Raw genomic sequence first — 18,115 nt, 5'->3', positions numbered from 1 at the left:
AAATGCTGTTTACACTTTTCACAATGTTTTTGAGTACAACTGCTTTCAGTTTTTTTCCAATGGCTGCAATGTGTTATTCTGATGTATTATTTGAATAATTTTTGATTTTTTTGAATGTTTTTGAAATGTCAGGTTTCTTTTTATTCAGTTTTTTTCTGGGTGGATTGGTGACGTTTGAGGCTAATATAAGTCTACTATCGCCAAAGTGTGCAGGCCTATAGCCAACTCCAGTGAGATAGCAGCTAGCTTATCACACCAGGACACACACTTCCATCAGGCCTCTCTAATGGCCCACTCCCTTGTTGGGCAGCGGTGGCCAGTCTCTCTTCCTCTTCATCTTTCTGTCTCTTTCCATTCCTCCCTCTCTCTTCCTTTTTCAGTCTGTGCCTGTCCCTCCCTGTAACTCGTTCTCTGTCATTTTCTCTCACTATGTGTTTTTTCTCTCTCTCTCTTCCTGTCATCCACTCTCTGTGATTTTGTCCCTCTCTTCCTTTCTCTCTGCTCATCGATTTGTGTCTCTCTTTCATTTCCTCTTTTATTGTCTTTGTCTCCCCTCTCTCTTCCCCTTCCACCCTCACTGTGTGCCTGAAGGAGAAACGATGAGAGAAAATGACATCATCCCTTGGAGAGCTGTGATTGGGCAGAATGATAAGCCTGGTTGTTTAGGAGACCTGTGATTGGACGGAATGATAAGCCTGGTTGTTTGGGTCAAATTGGACTCTTACCTTTTAACCCCCCCACATCAAGGTCCAAAAAATGGCCACTGCCGAAAGTGTTGAAGGGGCTTGGAGACTTTCAAAAGTTGAGCACTCCCTTTCACACCTCTGTCTATAAATCTCCTTACAATCACCACTCTCATATCTCTCTCTCTCTCTCTCTCTCTCTCTCTCTCTCTCTCTCTCTCTCTCTCTCTCTCTCTCTCTCTCTCTCTCTCTCTCTCTCTCTCTCTTAAACCTTTCATGTGTTGCATCAGACTCAGGAATCTTATTTTTCTACTGATAATGTTACTTTCATTGCCTCTCAAGTGCATAGTTCACACGCACACACAGACACACACACACACAGAGACACACACACACACACACACACACACACACACACACACACACACACACACACACACACACACACACACACACACACACACACACAGACAGGCACACGCATACACGCAGACAGACACAACGTTGCCACATTTTTCAGTTCTTTTCAGACTTACCTTGAGTGCCACTATTACTTCTTATCTCTTACTGAATTGATGTGCATTATAGTATTCTAGAGACCACCACAACATACATCAGACACAACACTGCGTAAGCGGAAGCCCAGGCCATTTGTTGTTTTTGGTGGTGGTGGTGCTGTGTGTGTGTGTGTGTGTGTGTGTGTGTGTGTGTGTGTGTGTGTGTGTGTGTGTGTGTGTGTGTGTGTGTGTGTGTGTGTGTGTGTGTGCGTGCATGTGTGCGTGCGTGCGTGCGTGCGTGCGTGCGTGCGTGCGTGTAAAAGTTGGAATGGCATCAGTCAGAAAGGCATTGACAGGCCAAAGAGATTATTTATTTTCCACACAGTACAGCACAGACCATGTGATCTTTGCCCCTTAGTTTGCTTCTCTTCCGATTCATTTCTGATTCTTTTCGTATTTCTCTCTTGGTGGATTATTTGTATTGTTTGCCTTTTTTGATTTTTTTTTTTGCTGCAGTTATATTCTGCAGCTGTATTTGCTTGACTTGGCCCCGCTGTCTGTGTGTGTGTGTGTGTGTGTGTGTGTGTGTGTGTGTGTGTGTGTGTGTGTGTGTGTGTGTGTGTGTGTGTGTGTGTGTGTGTTGTTTTGGCTTGACTTGGCATATCACCTCATCTAGGGAGTGTGGGGTAGCATTGTGTTTGAGAAATGAGGAAAAAAAACACACACGTCTTAATTTGAAGGCATCAGTTTACTGAGACAGGGAGTGTAGCAGAGACGAGCTGTGAATGAGCTTGAGAGTTTGTCTTGTCTTGGCGCTGGTGCCAGGCACCAATCATAACTTTAACTCGTCTCGTTTTTGCTCAAACTGGGAACCTTCATTATGTCTGGCACATTAGAAGCCATCTGCTACAGTAGATAAATGTCATTGTCACTTGTGTTCTTTTCTCAACGCTAATTGACTCATTGGAAACTACTTAAGAAGGCAAAGAAACTCCACTTTACAATTAGCCAGTGAAGTAGCTACTGGCAGTCTTTCATGCAAAGCAAACAAGCACAAACAAACACTGCTTGTATGAAAGCTGTCAATGAGAGCATCATTGTAGTTCACTGCTGTAATTTTTAAGCCTCTTTATTGTCATCAAGGAAAGCGCTATGACAATGAGAATACCGGATTTAATAAAACTGAAAGGAATGTTGCAAGTTCATTAGTCATTAAATCTCCATCTCTGGGGAAGAATAGTCACACTAATTGCGTACTTACCTCAATAGAGAGAGAGAGAGAGAGAGAGAGAGAGAGAGAGAGAGAGAGAGAGAGAGAGAGAGAGAAGCAGAAGCAGACAATCAGACATTCGGACACACAGACAGACAGACAGACAGACCTGTCAACTGCTATGGGCAGAGAAAATATAGTGTTTCTTAATTTATCATCCAGCACGTCAGTGACAGGAAGCTTTGCAAGGACAACAACATGACAGCCGTCCGGAGCTAAGTAGTGACTCACTTTTCAGTGTATTTGTTAACAGAGTATGTAAAATTAGACCCGTAATTCCAAGTGGAGACAAGTTAAGACTTAGATGGAGACAAGTTAAGACTTAGATGGAGACTTAGAAGACCATAATCAAAAGGCCATTGTTTGGAATGGCTCCTTCAATGGATTCTGTCCAAACACCACTATGGAAAATCATATAAGATATAACCACAATCTCTAATCATTTTATTTAGTATGAAGGGCATTATGCTGTTCTTAGTGACAGCTGCATGACATCACAGAGGAATGTACTTTTGAATTGAAAGGAAAAAAAGTGTAATGTTCTCTTGTAGGAAGGTCTTGACAAGTCAGGGTCAATGATGTGGAATAATGAGCGATGGGTATTAGGATCTCTTTCATGGCAGGTTAATTGCTGGCCAGTTGACAGCTTCTGCAGGCAACCTGAGCCATCGTGTCCTGTTACGGGTCATTGAACTGTAGCTGTCATCGGTAGAGAGTTTATCTCACCTCAAACTACAGGGTGGATGGACTTTCTCTTTCTCTGTGTGAATTCACCTTATATGATGAGTGTTTTGTTGAAGACACTGACATATTCAGGGCCCTATAATTTGCCATACTACGTAGTAGGTAATTAAACCAGTTATTAAATAGCAGACATGGCATGAAGGGTAGGCCATGATTTCCCCTTACTCTGTTAAGGTGAATAACAGATTAGAAAGAAAATAATTAAATGGCTGTCAATTATAATGGCTTTTGACTGAAATTAAATCATGCACAATAACATTAATAACTTGAGATATGAGAGCAATAAAAAACATGTTCATTTTACTGAGATCAGGTTTCTAAACCATAGGCATGTGAAGTTGTTCAATTTTAATGTGGAAACCATAAAAGTAAAGGGACCTCAAAACTCAATCAAGATGGCATTTTCACATTTCAATGCATTGCTATGCAGCCAATATACTCAGAGCACTCAAAGCCATGGTCTTTTACTCCAAGAACACCATGCACTGTTAGACATATTCACTTGTATCTTTTCCAAATAATTGTCTAGACTAGACAAGAGCAATTGGCAGTCTTGCAGTGCAGTGTGCTATGTGCTGAACCACTAGTCTACTGCAACCTTGATATCACGCCTGAGGGGGATGAATTAATAGCTGTGATTTAATAAATAAACAAACAAAATGCCATTGTCAGTTTAGTCTCATGCTGGCATACATTTTATTCCCACACTCACTATAATCATCCATGACACAATTTGTCACCTCGGGAAATGTGACTCAAAAGAAGATGTAATGTAATGTAAAAAGACTGTCTCTGTATTAGCTGTATCTCTTCTCTTCTGAAACAAGACTTGGCACAACATTTTCACTTGACAGAGAATCTGCGTTGACTGAAGTGAACCCTGCATTGACTTCTCTGACTTTTATCTAAAATTAGCTTTTAATCTATTTTATTATGTGTGCAGCATTCATGTTGGCTGAATAGTAGGGAGTTCCATGTGCAAGGGGAATGTTCACACACCGGCTGTTTATCTTGATACTGATGAAACTGAGAGGAAAGTGTTTCAAATATTTCAAATAAAGTTTACTGACATGTCATGCCAGGACAAGTTTGCAATTGATCTGTGCTTGTTTTTTTTTATTGATGTTGGTTGCCCACACACACACATACACCCAGACACTCACACAGTACACCCGCACAAACAGACACACACACATACTCCCAGACACTCACACACAAATAGACACACACACATACACCCAGACACTGACTCACACACAAACAGACACACACACATACACTCAGGCACTCACTCACTCACGCACGTCTCTCCAACAGCTGAGTTGTTAGCGTGTGTCCAATTAGTCAGCTTTTCTAGTCTATTCACAGATGGCCATGCCAGACAACATCTACCTGCTGCACACCCATTTATATTCAAAGAAAATAAAATAAAACACAAACAACAGTAAAATAATGAAAGAGTGGTTGCCGCAGGGCTTTGTCTATGGCCAGTTTGAGAAGAAAAGCGACATTGAGAGTGGTATTGCAATGTACCAGGTGTTCAGGAGAGAAATATAACACTAGCACATTTCCCTGTGTGAGTGTGCAGGAGTTTTACAGTTTATTTCTGATCAGCGACTTCTATGGTGTTATAATGTGGACAAAAGGATGAAACTGAGAGGAAAGTGTTTCAAATATTTCAAATATTTCAAATAAAGTTTACTGACATGTCATGCCAGGACAAGTTTGCAATTGATCTGTGCTTTCTGTATTTTTTGATGTTGGTTGCCCACACACACACGTATACACCCAGACACTCACTCACTCACTCACACACACACACACACACACACACACACACACACACACACACACACACACACACACACACACACACACACACACACACACACACACACAACCAGACATACACACACACACTCACTCACGCACGTCTCTCACACAGCTGCGTTGTTAGTGTGTGTCCAATTAGTCTGCTTTTCTAGTCTATTCACAGATGGCCATGCCAGACAACATCTACCTGCTGCACCCATTTACATTCAAATAGAATAAAATAAAACACAAACAAACGTAGAAGAGTGGTTGCTGCAGGGCTTTGTCTTGAGCCAATTTGAGAAGAAAAGCAATTTACCATGTGTTCATGAGTAACAATATAACACTCCAGCACACTGTCCATTTCGCTGCTAAGTTTTACTGTTTATTTCTGATCAGCGACTTTTGGGTCATGTACAAGGAACCTACTAGCAGAGTTTGTGCAAAAAAAAAACACTAGTTGAATGAACTGCATGTTGAAATATAAGGTCAATGGCAGTGTTATCAAACTGTGAGAGATGAAGAGCTACAAAACATACCTGTGTCTATGCGTACCTTGCCTATGTCATGGCGTACCTTGCACAGACATTCATTAAGAGTTGGATTGGATAGCAGTGATGATGTGTCCAGTTCTTCGACTGCCTTTTTTAAGTTAGGGGATCCCTTCTTTCGTCACTGGTCATTGGTTTGTATTTTGTTTTGTTTTCAACTTTCAAATCTCTTCGAGACTCGTTCTGACCCGTTGAACGTTTCCCAGAGGGTATGGTTGACCCGCCTCCCTCGATTTGCTACTGGTCGAGGTCAGAAAAAGCTATGCCGAAGCTTGAACCAAAGATGCTCTTAGTCCCATTAGAATGTCTCTGCTCACCTCACTGCCACGCTGAAGGTGTTTCGTCACTAGGAGAGTGTGGCCTGACTAACATTTTGTATGTTTGTGATGGCAGAGGAAAAGAAAGCTCAGCCCCGGCTGTCTGTCTCTGTTGCTGAGTTCTGGGGGGAGGCTGAGCAATTTAAACTCCGAGTTGGGGTTTCTCTATCAGATGTAACTTAACTCTGCAATGTCGTGCAAGATTAAATAGCTGCTTCAACCCCAGCTCATGTCCATCCGCTCTGTGTGGTATGTGTAGGTGTTGTCAATTACCCTGGATGAATCAATATCAGGAGCTAACAACAGAGCACTGAGCCGACGGTTGTTGAAAGAAATGTGCAGTACACATAACAGACGGGAGGGACTGAGGGAGCACCTGTCTACTGTGTGTTACTAAGTCTAGAGCACCTGTCTCGTGTGTGTCTAAGTCTGAGTAGGCCCAGGTGGTCCAGTGTTTTGGTTTCTCAGTCGGAATGTCCTGGGCATGTTAACAGTGAAGACTAACATAACTCTATTTCAAAGTTCAAAACAAGTTCAAAACAATGTCAAATAACTTACTCTGAGACTAGCATATCTCTATTTAGGTATTATTGAGAAAAACAAGCGATGAGTAACTTTCTCTGTGGTATTATTGTACATAGAGGAAAATAAAAAGTAATGCATTCATCCTTGGAGAAATGTTTGTTTTATGTGAATCGTGAATCCTGTGAATCTCTCCCAAGTTTTTTCTTTTTTATCTAAATTTGGTCCAAGACCAACTGTTTTTTTCCGAGTTCAGTTCAAGGGTCTGAATTTATAATGACTGGTCTGATATTTCAAATAATTGCATGTATCTGTTTTACTAATAAAAAGTTTATTTTTTTAATCCAGGGGACCGATTGATAATTTAATCACTGCTGTGGAGTACGGAAATTAGTTTCCTAATTGAACCCAATTAAAATCTATTTTTTTCTCTTTTCTCTTTCATGTTCACATCAACCCCCCTGACTTCAATACAGGTAAGACATAATTTTAGTGTCTAACTCTTTGACTGGCTGGTTTTCTGTCTGTCTGTCTGTCTGTCTGTCTGTATTTCAGTGCATTTTGTCAGAATTTTTCTGGTGATATTTTTCGAATGATTCAACTTGTAACAAATCAGCCAGCATTCTGTCTCAGAAAATCCCAATGTCGCACCACTGTGCCATTCGCCTGTTGTTTCCTCCTCAGCTAGGCTAGCGAGCTAAACCCTGACATGTTGTGCCATTCGCCAGTTGTTTTCTCCTCTACTTTCCCTTTTCAAGAGGTTTAAGGACTTGGAGTGTCCTTATCCAAGGTGTATCTTGAGACAGTCTGTCTTAGCCATCAGGTGTAGATGGTATCAGTCAGTGCACTGAGTCTGTTATCAGCACACCAGCGGTAGGATGGGAATCCTTCTGAAAATAGAAGTTCCACACATATTCCAATCTGTTTCCACTGATAATTCAATTAGGGATGCACAATGTATCGTCCAGATGTATCGGTATCGGCCGATATTTGACAAACACATCCCAACACATCGGACATGGTCCTATGGGTAAAGCTGGGCCGATGTTAACGCAGATGGTTTTTTAAAATATGTTACGGTTCTAAAAGATTGGACTTGACGGTGACTTTCATTGTTTGTCTTCTAGTTTGTCTCTATTTATAATCTAATTTTATCACAGGGAGTTAAAAAGTGCTTTTGGAAATAAGAGGACATTCAAAAATTCTGTTTATTTGCATCATTGTCATCTCTTTAAAAGAAAAAAAAAAGAAAAACATCGGTATCGGTTAATATCGGTTATCGGCCAAAACCGCAATATCAATATCGGATATCGGTATCGGACGAAATTTTTGACATCGTGCATCCCTAAATTCAGTGCTTGCACTGAGCTTATGACATCCATAACAATGCAGCCGCAATGGAATTGCATTTTGTCATGCAAATCATTAATGACTGGATTTTTTTTTTTTTTTAAAGACATAAGGCAACTGCCATTTTAAATGTGTTTTGTTCATAAGTGGTTTCAGCTGGCAGACAATTCCGTGGTAAAAATAGGTAGCGATTAATGGGAATATGTAGGCAATTATTATGGTGATGAGAATCCAACCTCATCATCATAATAATATGGTAATAATTCAGCATTTAGCTGGGCAAAATCCTAAGCCGAACTGGCTGCATCCACCAGTTTACGTTTATACTTTCATCTCAAACTTCTGGACATCATGTCCTACACAGCACTTCCTCACCTCGTAAGAACTCTCATTCTCCTCAACAATAAAGTGAGCAACTTCATGCTTTGTTTCTTTTTCTTTTTTAAGTTTAGCTCGGCTTAGTTTTTGTGGACTCTGCAAGTCTTCCGGATGCTTTCCCAGACCTATTAATAACCTATTAGTAATTGCATTTCCAGCCTTTGCATTGTGCAGCTGGTTTGTTGTGAGGTTTGATGAGGAAGCGGTTGGTGATTAGAGTGTGCAGGCCAAACACGGACTTTGTTTCTCTCTTTCTAGCTCTCTCTCTCTCTCTCTCTCTCTTTTATGTCTCATATTCTATTGTGCCACCAGCATCAGTTTCTGATTAACTTTTTCTTCTGATTCTATTTCTGTGTTGCGTCTCTGACACTTGAAAAAGACATCTTAGCAAATGAAGGGATAGTAGAACTGGTCTATTATTGAGAGTAATTATGGGAAATTTATCTTGAATTTAGTGTGGAGTTTAACTTGATTTCAGTAAATTTAATCTCCAAATAAAATGTTGGTCTTGTTTCCTTCAAACAAAACCAAATGAATTCAAATCAAGAAAAGAAACTTGACAAAAGCAAAATGATCTGTCATCAGTAATTCCCCAAGCTATTGTACCATTTCTAATAGAAGTCATTCGTAATAAAACTCATTGTTTATCACCACATCTGCACATCCAATCCAGTTAGAAATATTCTTTTATATGTCAGGTGCTATCTGCTTCGCTAGTGTGTGTGTGTGTGTGTGTGTGTGTGGTTGTTTCTGCGTTTGTGAGGGACTGGCACATGAAACTGACAACATTTTAAGAGTAAGTACATTTTTAGAGTATGCTTCGTAAATGTTGAAGCTGGTGTGTTGGTGTAGTGTAGTGTATTCTGGTGTAGTGTTGTAGTGATGGTGTAGTGTAGTAGGCTTTGAAATGAGTTGGGGCCATCCTCAAATCCCCATGCAGCCTGGTTAAATTTGCACTTATCCACCTTGTAAGCCCATCAGCCATCGACCAGGCCCTCAAGTCTCCACCCCTCATGTCTCGTTCAAATGGTAGCAGGCCACTGGGGTATATCTGCTCTGTAGTGCAGATAGAGATGGGGAGTTGGCATGACCCATGATGGCTATCCAACGGAACAGTTCAGTTCAGTGTGAAAAATACAGGAAGAGCTTTTCTTGGAGAGGTTTCTATCCACTTCTGTTAGCATGTGTCTCTACATTGAGAGAGCTGAATGCTTTCCAAGCGAACATACTGTACGTATAAAGCTGGCTAAGCTTGATGAATGACAGGGAAGAGGAGGAGGATGGTTGTGTCCACAACCCCACGGCAGGCTAAGCTTGATGAATGCATGGTAACCTTCTATGAATGTGTTTACATCATCCCATGGTGAATACAAGCTTCATAGAATGTGCTGTTGAATACGTTGGTTTTGTGTTCTGGCCTGTATTCTGTGTATCAGAGGCCAAGCATTTTAGCACCCATTATAACGCTGTTTTTTCCAAAAGCACACTCGCGGCACACTGCAGCCCTGGCCTGCCTCAGTTTGCACAGAGCCCACGCGGGTTGACGGCCTATTGTGGGTATTGTAGTGTCATCTTGCCTGCAGCATCACAGGCCTCTCTCACACTATTCAACACTTTCTTTTCTGCAGCTGTGTCTCTCCCTATCTGCTAACTGCTAAAACAAGTTTAGACTGGAAAATACATCTGTTACAGTCATTTGTCTTGTGACTGAATCTTGTGAACCTTTCTGTGAACTAAACTGTTACTGAAACATACGTGTCACAGTGGTGGCCTTCTGTGTCAAAAACATAATGCCTTTTGTGTCATGATGTGAAGCGACAAGGGGGAACCTTTGGCATCATATAATGAGGCTTGGTCATTTTCACATTACATTACATTACACTTAGTTGTGTGCTCTACAAAGTCATACACGTATCCATGCTTCACATGGACCATGCAAAGACACAGACCTAGTAATACCACCTCTCAACCCTCCTCTTGTGAACTAAGGCATCTGGAGGTTAGGGTGCGCACATCCATAAAAACAATAGTCCAGTTGCCGGACAACAATGGTAGGCAAGTGATAGAGTGGTCTTCACACTGGGGTTGAGCTCCAAGAATATAAACTTGCTTTCATTTCACAAACAACAATGTTTTGATCCACCAGTGGGATATTTTTCAGGCCTGAAACGTTGCTGTTTGTTTAATGAAATGAAGAGTATATTTTTGGAGCTCGACCCCAGTGCCACTCTATCACACTATTCTCTTGTGAACTCGCTCTTTGGCAGTAGCGAATGTTCTTGCTATCCTTGTACAGCTTGGCCTTGTTAGTTTTTTTGTGTGTGTTGTTATTGTGGATGTCACTGCTGTTCAGTTTTGACATAATGCTTCTAAAACCGGCGCCTAAAAACTGTCCTTGTTCAACTGCCCTTTTAAACGGCCATATGTTGTTTTTGTGTTTTCGCAGAACACTGTTTATTTGTTTATTTGTTCTTTTTTTCTGAAATGCTCAGCCAGTGACAGGAACACAGCTAATGCAATGCAGCCACATGGGAAATCAGCCCTGATGTTATCGCCAAGTCATTGAAGTTACCACGCCATAGATGTGCCTTGTTGGGGTATATCCTGATGGAGGTCAAAAAGGTTGCGCATCCGGTCCCCAAACCGGATGCGGCCCGCCAGGCCCCTATGACCGGCCCTCCACCTCACCATTTGAACTGCCCCAAAGAAGCAATCCTATCTTTATCGTTTCTCATCTCAATGTAATTTAAACAGGCCTACCATTTCTATTGTATCACTCATAAACTGTCAATCACCATATTTTTCTAACCTTTCCTTGGTATTTTTACATTAGAAATTAAAAGGAATACCTGTGGTATTTCAAATTGGAAAAAGCATGTGAAGTACTCACTTCTTTTGCAAATCACTTCTAATGATTAATTTGTGCTAGAAATTATGGCTATAACAAGCAGTGGCCTACAGTCCACATGATTGATCCCGGCCCCTGATCACAGTCAGGAACAGTAATGTGTACCCCAGAGAAAAGTTTGGGGACCCCTGCTTTAGATATATAGTACAGTGCAGAGAAATGCTCTCTCTGTGGATTGTTCTTCAAACTTTTTAGAACAATAAAGGTGAAACATTCCTGATGTAAGTGCATATGGCTGAAACTTCAAAAATCTTTACAAATCTCCATAAAACTGTGAATCTATTCTGTCAGAGAAAAATATCCCTTGCTACCTGCAAGTCTGTTCACTTTTGCTATTCTGCAATGGATTATTATAACATGAGTAGGGAAAACAACTGAATAATTAATAGCCAATGCTATCGCCAATGCCAATGCTTATAGCCAACATTTTAATGTTATTGATCTCCCTGCCCGTTTTCACATTGAATACATTCAATATTTACCTCCTCTCAGTGCCCAGGCCTTGCAGATTTCAAAATTCAGGTCTACATGCTGCCTTGGCCCATGACACACACGTGGTATCCACAGGCCTTGCCATTGGCACTATTTATAGTTTCATGTGTTGCACTGCTTTGTTGAGCACTTTATCTTTTCATGTTCTGTGTGTGGATTGCAGACCGGTGATGGGAAATGAAGAGGGGATGTTCTTTCTGTTTTTTTAGAGGCTTTTTTGGTACAGTACAGCGAAGCAAACCGAGGTGAGGAGAGGAGCCTGAGTAAGTGGGCTCAGCACTCTGATAGAGAGGGGCAAAGGTGGAGAGGTAGGCAGCGGAGGGTGAAGGATGGAGCAAGAGAGGAAGAGAGAGATGGAGGGAGGGAGACAGAGAGGCAGAGAGATGGAGAGAGGGAGACAGAGGAGGGAGGCAGAGAGATGGAGAGAGAGAGGTAGAGAGATGGAGAGAGGGAGACAGAGGAGGGAGGCAGAGAGATGGAGAGAGAGAGGAGGGTGAGGGTGGTATGGAGAGAGAGGGGGGGGGGGTAGAGAGATCTGGTGGGATGGAGAGAGAGCGGGGTAGAGACAGAGGGGTTAGAGAGAGGGGGGGTAGAGAGAGAGAGAGATGGGGAGTAAAGAGAGAGGTGGTGGAATGGAGAGAGGTATGGTGAGAGGAGAGAGGAGAGAGTCTTTATTGTCACACACACAATGAGATGTGAAGTCTGCGCAAAGTCTGAGTAAAGTGGGCCTACTAATTAATACATCATAAACTACTAAGCGATACCCTCTCCTTTCTGTGTCCCTGCATATCTCATTCATAGCAGCTGAAGCATTCATGACTGTTTTGGAAGACCTTCACACTAAACCTTTCAGAAACATGGATGACAAAAGGACAGCAAGTTATCAAAATAAAAGCATGAAGGACAGGGCATCTTCCATCGGCTGGAGTATTGTAAGGTCTGAGGAACATGCGCGCCACATGCAGACAGGGACACAGGCAGGCAGGGAAGCAGGCAGGCAGGGACACAGGGACACAGGCAGGCAGGGAGACAGTTAGGCAGGGACACAGGGAGACAGGCAGGCAGGGAGACAGGCAGGCAGACAGGTAGGCAGGGACACAGGCAGGGAGACAGGGACACAGGCAGGCAGGGAAACAGGCAGACAGGAAAACAGGCAGGCAGGGACACAGGCAGGCAGGGACACATGCAGACAGGGAAACAGGCATTCAGGGACACAGGCAGACAGGGAGACAGGCAGGCAGGCAGGGACACAGGGAGACAGGCAGGGACACAGGGAGACAGGCAGGCAGGGAAACAGGCAGACAGGAAAACAGGCAGGCAGGGACACAGGCAGGCAGGGACACATGCAGACAGGGAAACAGGCATTCAGGGACACAGGCAGACAGGGAAACAGGCAGGGAGACAGGGACACAGGCAGGCAGGGAAACAGGGAGACAGGGACGCAGGCAGGCAGGGACACAGGCAGACAGGGAAACAGGCAGGCAGGGACACAGGGAGACAGGGACACAGGCAGGCAGGGACACAGGCAGACAGGGACACAGGCAGACAGGGACACAGGCAGACAGGGACACAGGCAGTGGCTTCGGCAAATCTAGCACTCACAAAATATATATTTTTTAAAGAAAGAAAATTTGCTTTACTATGTTCAGTCCCTGGCACTGGAGTAAATTATTGTTTCTTTTATTTTGACAAGTTACTGTTCTTACGTCTTCCATATTCATGGAGGTTTTGGCATGAATGTCTTATGAAACAGTGATGAATGCTTCATGCAAAGTGTATAACAGCTGCTATGAATGTGTTATGCAGAGGAAGGGTTGACAGATGTACAGTAGACGGTGCACAATGGTGGAGATACGAAATGGAAATATACTGAGAGAGGGAGAGAGAGAGAGAGAGAGAGAGAGAGAGAGAGAGAGAGAGAGAGAGAGAGAGAGAGAGAGAGAGAGAGAGAGTTACTAAGTGACTTACAGTTATTTAGGTAATGGGTATTGTTTACAGTCCCTGGAGCTATGCAGAGTTAGGTGCCATCGGTGAAGGTGCTGGTAAGGGTGGGATTCAAACATACGACCCTCTGATGTAAAGGCCAGTGTTCTAACCATTGTGCAGTAGATGTGCAGATATAATGTGATGCTGTGGGATGTGAGAGAGTGCAGCTGTCTGGAGCCCAGCGAAACTCAAGTGGCATTTATAACTGAAGAGGCCCACAGGCCTGAAAGGCAAAAGGCAAAAAGGCGTGCGAATCCAGAGGCTACCGTATCCCCAAATGCACCCGTAGGAGAGGAGGGAAAATTAATTTAACCAAATAGTTCAGTCACCCCAGGTGAAATAACTTCAAGCAATGTAGAGCAGAAGAGTAGAGATACTTTATGGATACCAAAGGCATTTACTGTAAGGTAATGTAATATGTCATAATAACTACTGTTGAGGCTATGGATAAAATAGGCTATATATTATAGTCTACTTGCCAGGATAGGGGACCCGGAAATGTTTGGTACCCCAAAGTTTTTTGATGGAAATGTATAGTATAGGTCCCCAGTACATAGAAACTGCCGGATGCTACTTTGTAAATGTTGAGCAATTTTTTTTATTAGCATAATTAGCATAAATTAACATAATCGCCTTTATGGCCTTATTACAGGATCAGTTTGACCAATCTACACAATCTTGGTGTGGTTTTGGGGGTTTTGGAGGATGCTGAATTCATTTGTGACATTTTTAAATGCCTGTCAGATTCAAAATGCCTCTTAATGTCAAGGGTAGACACATTTTATGCCTTTATCAGCTGATTTTGGCAACGTTTTTGGGTAATTTACATACCATAAACCTTACTTATTTCAATTATTTCTACTCATGGCCCACTATATAAAGTAGATGAGCTACATCTATTGCCAAAGACATAGAATTAAGGTAGAGACTTGAGGTGCTGTAGTACAGCGGATGTGGAAAGTGAGTGAGGTCCTGATTTTCAGGAGTTTATTTTATGCAATCATATATGAAACATTTCATGGTTTGTGCTAACTTCAGTTAGGTATTTTAGTTTGAGGATCACTTGGTTTTTTTCCTCACTTTTTGGAGGGGGGGGGGGGCACTATTGCATGTGTATTTTTACTAGCATAATTAGCATAAATTAGCAAAATCGCCCTTATGGCCTTATTAGGCCTACAGGTACATGATCAGTTTGGCCAATCTACTCAATCCTGGTGTGGTTTTGGGGGTTTTGGAGTCACTAGTGACTTTTATAAAAGGCCTGCCAGGTTCACAATTGCAGTCCATATCAAGGGGGGACTTGATAAGCTGATTTGGCAATATATTTGGTGAAATACACACCTATTTTTCACCAAATGTAGAGAATAGAATGAATAGATAATAGATGATAATGCAGGTCAAGTGCCATTCAAAATGGGCAAAGCCACTGTACAGAAAAAATGTAATCACAATAAGAGAAAAAGCAAATTAAACTAAAAGAATAAAATAACAATAAACAAAGTAATTATAGTAATGTAATTTCTTAGAGCATACATCACACATTTTATTGGAATACCATGTAACAAGGGTGCAATGATGGGACATTGTTCTCTATCAAAGAGGTATGACCTAAAGCAAGAGAGTAAAGGTAAAGCCCCTTTGATGCCTACATATGATACGTAGACATATATCAATTACAACAGTAAGAACACAAACAACACAATTACTCACAACTTGGGCTGGTTGCTATGCTAGCCAGCATCCGTAACTATGACACTGTATACATGGCTTCTCTACAGAGCCATCATCATCATCATCATCGTCACTGTCTTCATCTGTTATGGTCTCTTCTTCACCATGATCCCCTTGATTCTTGTAACCTGTTGTTATTGGTTAGGTATATTGCAACATGTAAGGATGAGGTGAGGAAAGCTGAGAAGAAATCAATACGCTGGACAATGGTAGACTTGTTGCCCTTCCTTAGGCATCCATTTTCATCCCTGATTGAAACTGGGACAGGATTCAGCTCATAGTCAAAGACTGTAGACAACTTTACTTTTCTCTGGGTTCATGCCATCAGCAGTTGAGCAAACCATGCATATATGATCTTTCTTTCGACTTTAAACCCTTTTGCCTTTATTGTCATTGTCACAATTTTTTTGAGATGGTTGCATGAAATCCCACCGGGTCATGTCTTTGTCCAATTTCCACTGCATCTTGCACATTGACCTTTACATCTGCCACCTACCCACTGATAATGTGGTGGAGGGTTGTGGAGTCTGTGGTGAGTGAATTAGAGTTTTCTCATAACATTGTCCCTCCTCATCCTCTTTGTGTATCTTGGGCTTCATGGTTTTATTCAGTGCTTCTGTATCCATCTCACTCAATGACTGGGACAAATGGGAACTGAAAGAATGCTTCATCCAGCTGAGTGGTGTTCTCACCACGCTGTTTCAGCATATCCTGGACCCCTGACCAATGGAGAGTATCCACCATCATCCCCATCCCGAAGAAGTCAACTGCTAAAGATCTCCAGGACTACAGACCAGTGGCATTAACATCTGTGCTGTGCAAGTGTATGGAGAGATTGATGTGTGGCCTTCTTTCCCCTATGGTGTCAGACCAGCTGGATCCACACCAGTTCGCCTACAGGGAATGCAGTTGTGGAGAATGCAAGCCTCTCACTTCTAGACACAGTAGCCAGGAACCTGGACTCAATACACCCACACACCAGGATCTTGTTCACAGACTTCTCCTCTGCATTCAACACTGTGCATATTGACACACTCCTCCAGCAGCTCTCCAACCTTCAGATCCATCCAGCATTTACCCAGTGTATTAAATATTTTTTGCTGGACAGACCACAGCAAGTATTTTTCAATGGGGTAAATATGCTCATGACATTGACTTGGTGGCACATATGTCTGTCCCTGATGCTCCAAATCACTACCTGGAGGTAGTTGACAACCAGCGCCAAACTTTTGTAGAACTTTCCTTTGAGCTGAATGTCTCAAAGACAAAGGAGCTGGGGGCAGAGACAAGACATCAACTCTGTTCCAGCCACTCTCCATCCAAGGGCAGACAGTGGAGTAAGTGGAAGTTTTTAGGTACCTATAGGCACCGAAATGGACACCTCCCTGTCTTTCTCACAGCACGTGGACTTGATATTTAAAAAAACCTACTTCACCTACTCAGTAAACTCAGGACGTTTCAAGTCAGCAAGGACATATAGTTATTAGTACCATTTCATACCTACCTAGATACTCACTTAAGAACCTTGGCATGAGCTACAGTAACATACAGGATTTTTTAAAATGAAGCTGTATATGATTGTCTGTCAGATCAAATGGCGTGATCCACAACAATGATCAGTCATACAGAGACCTGGGATGATGCAGACCCTCCTGTCATTCATTGGCTCATTCGGTCATATGATTAATTTAACTGGCCTGGAGGAGCTCATAGGGACTGCATATGGAGGTATGACCTCAATCTTAAATCAGGCCTGGCTCATGGACCGGCTATGGGTAGATTGCTTCATCACCCCAGCGTTCATAGCTCACAGAATTGGCTATTTCAACATATGCCTTGTCTTCAACATATGCTACCAGATGCTTCTGGTCAGCACCCTAATGCAAGTTGGAGCACACCTGCTTGTTAGGAAGAAGAGACCATAACAGATGAAGGCAATGACGATGATGATGATGGCTCTGTAGAGAAGCTATGTATACAGTGTCATAGTTACGAATGCTGGCTAGCATAGCAACCAGCCCAAGTTGTGAGTAATTGTGTTGTATGTGTTCTTACTGTTGTAATTGATATATGTCTACGTATCATATGTAGGCATCAAAGGGGCTTTACCTTTACTCTCTTGGTTTAGGTCATACTTCTTTGATAGAGAAAAAATGTCCCATCATTGCACCCTTGTTACATGGTGTTCCAATAAAATTTGTAATGTATGCTCTAAGAAATTATATTGCTATAATTACTTTGTTTATTGTTATTTTATTCTTTTAGTTTCATTTGCTTTTTCTCTTATTGTGATACAAAAAAAATCTGTACAGTGGCTTTGCACATTTTGAATGTTACTTAACCTGCATTATCATCTATTATCTATTCATTCTATTTTCTACATTTGGTGAAAAATAGGTGTGTATTTCACCAAATATATTGCCAAAATCAGCTTATCAAGTCCCCCCCTTGATATGGACTGCAATTGTGAACCTGGCAGGCATTTTATAAAAGTCACTAGTGACTTCAGCATCCTCCAAAACCCCCAAAACCACACCAGGATAGAGTAGATTAGCCAAACTGATCATGTAATAAGGCCATAAGGACGATTATGCTAATTTATGCTAATTATGCTAATAAAAATACACATGCAATAGTGCCCCCCCCCCTCCAAAAAGTGAGAAAAAACCAAGTGCTCCTCAAACTAAAATAACTACCTGAAGTTAGCACAAACCATGAAATGTTTCATATATGATTGCATAAAATAAACTCCTGAAAATAAGGACCTCACTCACTTTCCACATCCGCTGTACTACAGCACCTCAAGTCTCTACCTTAATTCTATGTCTTTGGCAATAGATGTAGCTCATCTACTTGATATAGTGGGCCATGGGT

The sequence above is a fragment of the Engraulis encrasicolus genome, unplaced genomic scaffold, assembly GCF_034702125.1.
Source record: "Engraulis encrasicolus isolate BLACKSEA-1 unplaced genomic scaffold, IST_EnEncr_1.0 scaffold_54_np1212, whole genome shotgun sequence".
NCBI lineage: Eukaryota > Metazoa > Chordata > Actinopteri > Clupeiformes > Engraulidae > Engraulis > Engraulis encrasicolus.
This window is presented reverse-complemented; position numbering follows the sequence as displayed.